The sequence below is a fragment of the Bidens hawaiensis genome, unplaced genomic scaffold (assembly GCF_021521415.1).
Source record: "Bidens hawaiensis isolate Kalapana, Puna unplaced genomic scaffold, B.hawaiensis_p1.1 tig00010636_1, whole genome shotgun sequence".
Lineage (NCBI taxonomy): Eukaryota > Viridiplantae > Streptophyta > Magnoliopsida > Asterales > Asteraceae > Bidens > Bidens hawaiensis.
The window spans coordinates 8,085-18,546 of record NW_027491815.1 but is presented as its reverse complement, the minus strand read 5'-3'; the positions used below and the strand labels follow the sequence as shown (position 1 = coordinate 18,546).

At 34.3% G+C, this 10,462-nt stretch overlaps 1 pseudogene; it reads left to right on the top strand.

Moving 5' to 3' along the window:
- The first annotated feature begins 4,136 nt into the window (after positions 1-4,136).
- LOC143535803 (chaperone protein dnaJ 20, chloroplastic pseudogene) lies at positions 4,137-4,919 on the top strand (annotated as a pseudogene).
- The last annotated feature ends 5,543 nt before the right edge of the window (positions 4,920-10,462 follow it).

Sequence of the window (10,462 nt, the reverse complement as noted above, 5' to 3'; positions counted from 1 at the left end):
AGATATAATCAAGTGTAAAACAAGGGTAAGGGCATAATAGGGATAACACATTTGTTGACTTTCTCTCTCCACATGCAAGGCACATGTCAAATTCCCGCATCATTTTAAAACATACATAACTTTTTTATACGACATTTTTTTTTTCAAAACAATTTCACCATAAAAACGAGTGTTTTTTATCTTTTATATGAGTACCATATTGCTTTATAAAAATAAAAAAAAATCATGGGTTTTTACAATGTGTGTTTAATCATAATTGTGTTTTACAAAATTGTGTTATACAAGTATGTTTTATTTTTTCATTGTGTTTTTCGCATTGTGTTTTTTACATTGTGTTATTTAATTGTGTTTTCATTGTGTTTTTATTTTCATAATGTTTATTCCATTGTGTTTTTTACATTGTGTCTTTTACATTGTGTTTTTCATAGTATTTTATTTTCCGGCAAAATTTCCGAAGACTTTTCCGGCAAGGTGGTGGCGGTGGGCGGTGGTAGTTGTAGGAGATGAGTGAAAATTTAAGTGGGTTTTAATTAAGTGTGTTTTAATTAAGTGAGTTTTTGAAATTAAATTAAGTGGGTTTCAATATTAAGGTAGTAGACTAAAATACCCTCCTTCCTAGCCTTCTTAGGAAAACCAAACTTCTTATTTGATCCTTTCTCTTATTTATAATTAAAAAATCAATTTTATAGTAAAAAAAATAAACGGCTCTTGGGTCTCATCAAACCATATAGCTTTTAAACCGGGTTATAACATCTCATTTATTTGTGAAACAATTTATCATCAAACCATAAATATATTATTATTTTTCATATAATAAAAAAATAAAAATTCAAAAAATAAATAAATATTAGAAACAAATAATATAAAACAACCCCCCCTGTAAATAAACGAAACATTTAAAAGCTCTTGGTTGTTTCTTACATTTATTCAAGACATCATATTGTTTTATTTGTATATGAAGACTTCAAGTGCATTTGACCCGAATTCACGGTATGTGTCTCACAATACCTAGATAACGTTAAACGAGTTATAACATCTCACTGTTTTAAAAATAAATCTCACAAAGTATTTGATATGCAAATCTTATAAGGTAGAGATATACTAAATATTAATATCCATTTTTTAATAAAAATATATTATTTATAATAAGAAACAATTTTATAGTAAAAAAAAAAGCGGGCCATGGGTCTCACCAAACACATAGCTTTTAAACGAGTTATAACATGCCATTTATTTGTGAAACTATTTCATCATCAAACTTTAAGTATATTATTAACTTTTTTATAATACATAAAATTAAAATACAAAAAAAATATGAATATTAGACACGAAAAAAAACATAACCCCCGTAATACGGGGGATAAAAACTAGTTGATATATATCAATCAATCAATCATACCCAGTGAAGTCTCACCGACAGCAAAGCTATAAGTAGGGTCTGGGGAGGGTGGGATGTAGGCACACCGTACCTCTATCCAAAGGGATAAAGAGGTGGCTTCCAGAGAGACCCTCGACTCTATTCTAAGTACATATGTATGAAACAAAACAAAGGAAATCAAAGTTCAACAGTTATATAAAAACTAATAATAATAATAATAATAATAATAGTATATGTAAGGAAAATACCATTATGGTATGTGACATAAATAAGTTAAGTATAAGCCTTAAGGTATTCATTTCTTTCTAAAAATCCTTAACTTTAATTATACTTCTCCAAGAATTCATATCCTCAACCATGTCCTCAGAGATGTTTAGGTCTATCAAATCATGCACATCTAGCTGATATATATATATATATATATATTAATTTTGACGAATGATTAATTTAATATTTGCATTTAGTATAATTTGAAACAAGCCTTTACAAATTGAATTGGGGTATTGGTTGGCACTTGATATCTCACTTCATCCAAGGGTCAAACGTCAAAACTCATAGATGTGCAATCTATGCGCAGCCTCTTAATTTAAGTACTCTTAAGTCTTGATCATATAATAACACAACTCTCTTTCATTCCAAGTAAAAAAATATATCCATTATATGGATTCTAACAAATGACGGGAGCATAAATTCAATCTAAATCACTCCAATCGTTGAGGACCACGTTACATAAAATAAAAACTCTATTATCAGATTTTATATAAGTTAATAATTTTTCATTTTTAAAATGGACTCAGTGAAGATATATCATGTTCATTTATTGAGTTGAGTCATTATAAAACTGCCACACTCATCCTCTTGATGTTATGTTTTTCGAAAACATATGTTATCCATATTTCGTGTTTATCTGTTTGTCGATATTTAAGTATTATTTTTCGGAAATCCATTTTACCTCGTTGTTATTATAATAATAATAATAATAATAATAATAATAATAATAATAATAAATTATTATTATTATTAAATAAACGATAGATAACAATAATCCTTAATGTATCTTAACATACAAAAATACATATATTCGTGAACCTGATAATTGAAATCACATCACAAGATCTCAGAATCGTCAATACATACCCAATTAATTATCGATTCAACGGAAAAGAAAAACAAATTTGGATCGTTAGTCGATCAATTTTTTACTTTTTTACGAAATCCATTTTGAACGTATTATAATTTTCGTGAGCTTTTTTTTTTTATTTTGGCTTTGAGCGTTTTTATATTTTTCTTCTTCTTGGTAAATGTAATGTAAGGTTATGAATTCAAATCCTTGCAAAAGGTAAAAATAAAATTTTTCACTATAGATAGACCTGGACGAAGTCATCTTAAGGCCTAAATATTTTCTAGGGACGGCCCTGGACTTGGATACTTTCGGTAGTGATAAACACGGTGTCACTAGACTATTGGTTAATTAAACTTGTTTAAATCTCAGCTTATATGCACGCTCTGAAATACCGGTAACACTACCGTAAGAGAGATTCGAATCATGTATGACAAATGTTTTGAAAGTTTAAGAGAAATACCGCTACAGTGACAAACCCCTTTTAACAAAAGAAATTTGAAAACTGAAGATTCTCTCAGTCCATACAAACTGAATTGAATAACAAAAAAAATTAGAAATTCCCGTATTCAAAGGGACAAGGCAGTTTATATTCCCTCGGTTGCATTATAATATATCCATTTAAATTTTGTATCTGGTAAGTAGACAAATACTGCCTCTTTTACTTTTTTTATTTTTTATATTTATTAAGTGTCGTATGATAAATCTAAATGTATCAAGTTATCGACTAATTTGCTATTAATCTATTCCCTCTTATTAGGATCTACATTCCAATTAAATTTTATTAATGAATCATAAAAGTTTACTAATAAGATATTTAATAATAGTTTGAGTGAGTTACACGAAAGGTACCTGTGGTATGCCATTTTTTAAACTGGATCCTCAAGTATGAGAAATCACATGTTTGGTCCAACAAGAATGTCGCTGGGTCACACAAATGTTCCCAATACTTACAGAGTTTAAGTTTTTCGGTTAATTGCTTGTGAAATGACCAAAATATCCTTAGATTATAAAAGATAATAATCAAAATAATATGTTAAATGATGGATCCATGGTCCAATACATATATTAAGAAATAATAACAATTCAATTTAATGGAATGTCAAGGGTGGAGATAATGATGAGATGGAAAAATAAGAAACAAACGTCATTTTCTTAATTCAAGGGTCGTCTCGGTGGTTACCGGACAGTTCACCTGACTGTAAGGTTAATGTGAGGGGGAATGATATGGGATCCATGCGATTATTATATTTAGTTAAATGTAAATAGTATTTTAGTTATTTATAAAAAGTTAACTTTTGTTAGTGTTAAAGACCCAATATGTTACATGATGTACAATGTACAAAATTTTTTTAACTTTTGTTAATGTTAAAGACCCACCATGTTACATGTTGTACAATGTACAATTGTACATACTTGTTGGACTAAATATGTAGTTTCTTATCCATGAGAACCCAATTCAAAAAATAGACCTTTCAGGTAATTCACAATAATATTTTTATATTATTAATAATAATCAGTAATTATTATATCTTTTCGGTTGGCGGTCGGTGGGATACATGGAGTACTAGAATAGTTTTCTTCTCCCTATAAATACACTTATTATTATCCTTTACCTATTCAACATCAACACACAAAATCTTCAAAAGTTCAAATAATATGATAAATTCAAACTCTATTCCTACCGGAGTTCAAACCCAAATCTATCTACCCTCAAATCCATGCAAAAACTCATCATCTCCATTAAACAATGTTTCCTTCAATTTCCGCAACAATAATTTCCAAAACCCATTATTTTCAACAAGAAAAACCCATAAAATTTTTACAAACGTCTCTTCCAGCAACAACTTATACACACAGTTGTTGTCGGAGGAGACGTTGTACGATTTACTAGGGATATCGCAGAGTGGGACACTCTGTGATATCAAAAAAGGTTACAAACAAATGGCGTTGAAGTACCACCCGGATGTGTCGCCTCCGGGTCGGGTGGACGAATATACCACGAGGTTTATTCGGGTCCAGGAAGCGTACGAGACGCTATCCAACCCTGAGGCCCGGGCTGTGTATGATTGTAACTTGGCTAAGGGTTTGCACTTGGCGTTTTCGGGGAATAAAGGGTCGCGGTTTGAGGCGGGGGCGTGGAAACAGTCGTGGGAGGTGCAGGTGGAGGAGCTGAAACAGCGGAGCATGACGGAGCACGGTGGAAAGATGTCGTGGGCTGCACGGATCCGGAAACAGCGGGTGGAGTCGGGTGTAGACCTATAAGGGTAGTATTAAACTATTAATTAATTAAATGATTAATGTAAAGTTATTTTAAATGATTTTGTGTTAAGGTGTAATTGTTAAATGACTTAATATTAGGCGGAATAAGCTCGGGCTTGTCTACTTTATAACTAAAGTGACATAAAGTCTAAGCTTGATTTGTTTTTTAACTATATAAAAACTAAGGTTGGGTCTGATTCAATAACCTTTGGAGATTAAATTTTGGACTATGTCAAATTCTATAATTTTCCAAAAGACATGTCAATATTGGTGTCTCACCTAAAGGTGTCACACTTTAAAGCAGTTAAAAGCTTATAACACTTGTCATTCTAATTACTCGACACGAGTTTAAATACTTTTTCAGTGGTGCATTCTATATTTTTAAAGTGCACTTAAAAGCTTATAACACTTGTCATTCTCGTTACCTGAGTTGAAATACTTCTTATAGTGTTATTTTAAAATGTAAACAATTAGTAATCGAATTTGGGACCCACTAGAAAGAAAATCTAAAAAAACACCTCTTGACTAACTCAACATTTTCAAGCTTGATTTTGCCACTTGGGTTGTAATTCACGGTAGGGCCGGCCCAAGGGCCGTGCAACCGTACAAGGTCCAAAAATTTTAGGATAAAGAATTCAGGACATGCAATATATAAATTATATACAAACAAAAACTAACTAAAAGTGTCTTGTAGCTCACATGATATGCTCTATTGTTTTCATGATTGATGATTAGAGATTGATGTTGAACTCATATTCAATACCCGGTAACTGCATTCTTTTTTCCAATTTTTCCAGAACTTGTATTGCATATTTTATGGGCTACAACATTATTTTAATCTTATTTTTATTGTTTGGGTCAATTTCTTTGTTTGTATTAAGATCTTTTATCTTATTTGTATATCTAATATGTAGTTTTAAAGCAAAAGCCCAAAACTAAAGTTATAAAATTCAAATTTCGTGTAATTCAAAGAACAAAATGTATTAGTCTTTTTTTTTTCAATATACTAATCCGAGCATTTTTTGGTTTCTCTTCAAAAGTTATTTCAATATATAAAGGACAATATTTTTTCCTTGCACGGGGCCTCTGAGGTGCCCCGTATCCTCAGAGACGGCACTTATCCACGGGTAAAAGGTAAAGCTAATTTATTGGGTGAATATGCAAGTATAAGACAGTATGGTATATTAAGAGCATTCTCAGCCCATTCCCTACCATATATCCATATATATCATATAATTACACTAAAAATCACTGCATTTTCTCTCTCATATTTAATTAAATAATATTTTTTATATCTTTATCATTATCTTTTCTTTCTCTTTCACTCAACTATTTTTAGAAAATATTAAAATATTATACGGTATGAACAGTGAAACCTCAAATTTAACTTTCTCATATAATATTTTCTATTTTCTCTACTCACAAACACTCATAACCATACCATATAATTTACAAAATTCCCTGACATAAATATAAGGAATAGGTTGTGAATGCTCTAAGTTATTAGGCTGAGGGGTGTGGGGGGCTCTAACGGGGGCGCGAGTGGGGGCTCCAGCCAATAATATTGTGACGTGTGGCAGAGAGAGAAACTGGATAAGATGGGTGTTGGAGCCCCCGTTGGAGCCCCTGGCCCTGGTGTGGAGGGGCGCGAGCAGGGGCTCCAGCGGATTTTTTTTTATTTTTTTATAAATATATTCAAAAAACGTATTATTAAAAAAACTCATAAATTATAAAAAAAAACACACATTTTTTTTAAAATTCAAATTACAAAAAAAACATACTAAAAATTAAACAAACAATAATACTTAATAATTCTACTAATCTAATACAAGATCATCGGGTCGCCTCTCCCACAAATGTTCAACCAACTCATGTCGAAGCTCCCCGTGTATCTCACGGCTCTTGATATTTGCTATGTTGTGAAGTTTTTGTTGATCACTGATTGTGGACGGTTGTGGCGGAATGTCACCTTGGTAGTTTTGGCAGATAGCTTTGCCCTCGTCTTCTAACGTCATGTTGTGTAGGATCAGACACGTGTAGACGACGTCCGTTATCCTCTCCCGAGTCCAATAACGTATCGGGTTCGCCAGAACATAATATTGTTTTTTTATAGCTCCAAAAGCTCTTTCAATATCTTTTCTAGCAGACTCTTGCTTCTTCGTAAAATACTTTCGTTTGTCGGCGATTGGATCTGTAAAAGCTTGAACTAACAAAGCCCATTCGTTGTAAATACCATCGACCAGATAGTACCCGTACTTGAAGAGTTCTCCATTTGCAACAAAAGATTGAGGTGGTTCAACCCCGTCGATAAGGTCGTTGATCAAATTTGACTGATCGATAACATTAAGATCGTTATTTGACCCAGCAACACCAAAAAAAGCATGCCAAAACCAAAGATCCTGTGACACCGCCGTCTCAAGTATAAGGGTCGGCCCTTCATGATCACCACGGTGGAACTGACCTCGCCAGGCCGTTGGACACATAGCCCATCCAACATGCGTACAATCGATGCTACCTAGCATCCCAGGAAAACCATGTTTTTCTGCGTGCACCTCATATATGCGTTGGATGTCATACATTGTAGGTTTACGCAGATATCTCCGAGCGTAAGTCGATATGACTCCTACGTACAATATACATTACAAAATGTAATAAATATTTAATAAAAAGTAAAATTAATGTTTTTTTACCTTGGCAGAAAAAATGAAGGGATTCACGTGCAACCCTTTTCGACATCTGTAAATACTCATCCAAAGCGTCCGACGAGATGCCGTACGCTAATTGACGGATAGCAGCCGTGCATTTTTGAAGAGGGGTAAAACCGGGGAGACCCCTAGCATCCTCCCTTTGTTGAAAAAAGGGATACCGTGCCTCTAAATCACTTGCTATACGCATGAACAATTGCCTGCTCATTCGGAAACGAGTTCGAAAATCCGACTCCGCATATACCGGTTGAGGGCTAAAATAATGCCTAATCAAAATATCGTTAGCACCCGATCGATCACGATCACGAGGTGGTGCTCTAACCCTCGGGAGTCGAGGTTGATGGGCTTGATTTTGCAAGAGATTGACCACGGTTGCGGTCAAAACTCCCCCTACATGAAGAAGCAAATCATCCTCTTCGGAGGAGTCGGAATCAGACGAGTACGACGACATTATTTTAAAAAAAAAAATTATGAAGATGGGTTGATTTTGGGTTTTTTTTTGAAGTTGTGGTAATTGATTTATATGAAATTGGTTATATATAGGAAGAAAAAACTTTTTTTTTATTAAATTATGAGCCCAACGGCTCAATTAAATGGTCCAACAGCTCTTTCACGCATTCCCAAGCCACCTTTACGTCATATGCCTCCCGCGACCCACCTTGCGCCCGCCTTGTTTTCCTCGATCGCGCCCCTCTCGCGCCTCGGTGGTGTGGTGCTCGCGCCCGGAGGGGCTCTCGCGCCCCCGCTGAAGCCCCACACCCCTCATCCTTACCAATAAAAGTGGGTGCTGCTTTTTTCTATATAAAAAAAGTTCAAGCTAGATTTTGATTTTTGAAAAGAGAGTACAAATTTGAGATTGACTAATTTTCTCTTATTTTATATATTTTATAGTATTTATATGTATACGAGTAATATCAAACTTAAGGTATGAATTATTCTTGTTTTTGTTTGTTAACCAAATATAATTAAAACTTGAAATGGATGTGGCCTCATTTACACAATTAGATGGGTCTTGTATTTGAAAGAATGGCACATAAAAAAGACAATAATAAAGTAAATGAATTTACTTAACGTTGGATATAGTTTAGAGCATAACAAGATGTGAGTCCAACAAACTTAAATAAACTTTACACTTCGGCGTGTATGCACAAATTGAAATATGATGTGAAAACCTCGTTATAAGACCATGTATAGTTATAATACTTCACCCTGAGCATTTTGTCCCATTTATCGTCCAGTCAGAGTTTTTTTTTTTTTTGAAAAAAGATGGTGTACTCATACTCTTCACCTTTGGGCGTTTTGTGTCATGTGACGTCCAATCACTTTTTTTTTTGTTTTTTTTAATAATTCATTAAATAATTAAATGTTAAATTTAAAAACTACATTAAAATAAAAGAAATACATTAAATTTAAAAATAAAAACTACATTAAAATAAAAAAATACATTAAATTTTAAAATAAAAATTACAATAATAATAAGAATAATGTTGTATATTTCAAAAATTTTAACTTGCCGAATTGCTTTTAGAATTTGGACTCTCGGGTCGTTTTCGGATAAATCGTTTGTTAAAACCTCGATGTCATTGTCCAATTCCTTCCTTTTAAGTACTTCGACGGCGTCCAAGTTTACTTGAAGACGTTGAGCTCCAAGTTCTTGTATACCTTTGAGTCGATGTTCATTTCTTTGAAATGACTTCCATTTTGGCATTCGAACCCATTGACGACGAAGCGACCCCTTCCCCCTTCCCTTGTTTCTTCTACCCGTCGGTTGAGGGATCTCGGCAACATCCGCATAGGGATTCTCGTCTTCATTGTCGCTTAAGTTGAAGTTTCGAGCATTGGACCCCGACATTTCTGGACCAACCGAAGGACGATGTATTAGACCTTTTGGTAGGCCTAAAACTTTATGTGCTGGGAGGCCCAACAGGGGCCCACTTAGGGTGAAACCTCAGTTGATTTTTCCAACAGTTCATGTAATTGAAGTTTCCCGACTTCAGTTGAAACTCTGCCAACGCTCTTCCTATGATATTCGCGTCAGAGACACTACTACCCCACGTTCGAACCATCCGAGAGTGAACCGCATGGTAACCCATGCATTTGGCTTTTATATCGGTTTATTACGACATTACAGAATCTTTTTCCCGACACGGGTCCCCACCAAGTTCATGGAACAATTCTTTAATTTTGTTTCAAAATACGTCCATACCTTGATAGTTCGCTAAAAAAAATATAAATATTACAACTTTAATGTTTATTCTAAAAAACTAAAAAAACATATATTTTTTAAAAACTTACAAGACTCGGGATCTTCCGATATCACGCACCACGCCCGAGCAAGTAGTTCACACTCGTTGGGTTTCCACGGTATAGTTATCTTTTTTAGTCCGAGGTTCGCCGATGGGTTTCTTTGCGTGTTTTCTCCCACGTTCGCCTCCACGTTGGCTCAAACCGCCACGAGTCTCCAGGACAGGTTGTAGCTCCGGGTAGATTTGTGTCTCCGGCACCGTCTCGTCATCGTGTTGGGAACCGGAACCGGCCATCATATTCGTGGTTGAGTTTTGGAAACCGGGCACCATCTATGGGTTAGGGACTCCGGAACTTAGATATTGTATGAACGCGCCTATTTGCGGGTCAAACGGATACGATGTTTGAGGGGTCGGTGCAGATGGGTTCGGTTGTGGATTATTTGGGTCGGGATTGTTTGTGTTGCCTTGTCGGGCGTATTGAGGGAAACCAAGCATTTGGTTGTTGAACGGAAACATATCGGTTGGCGATTGAAAATATATATTTTGAGATTGTTGTAGAGAATGATGGGATAAATTGTGTATAATAAATTAAGTTTGATTGTGTTTTATAGGAGAATTGTGTTAAAAAAATATTTTTTAATCAAATGGTAACAATATAACGGTCAAATGTGTTTGTACATGCGTGGGTTTTAAGCGTTTTGTAGAAAACGTATTAAAAATCGTCGGGCGAGCAGTGTGCTCACACGTTTTC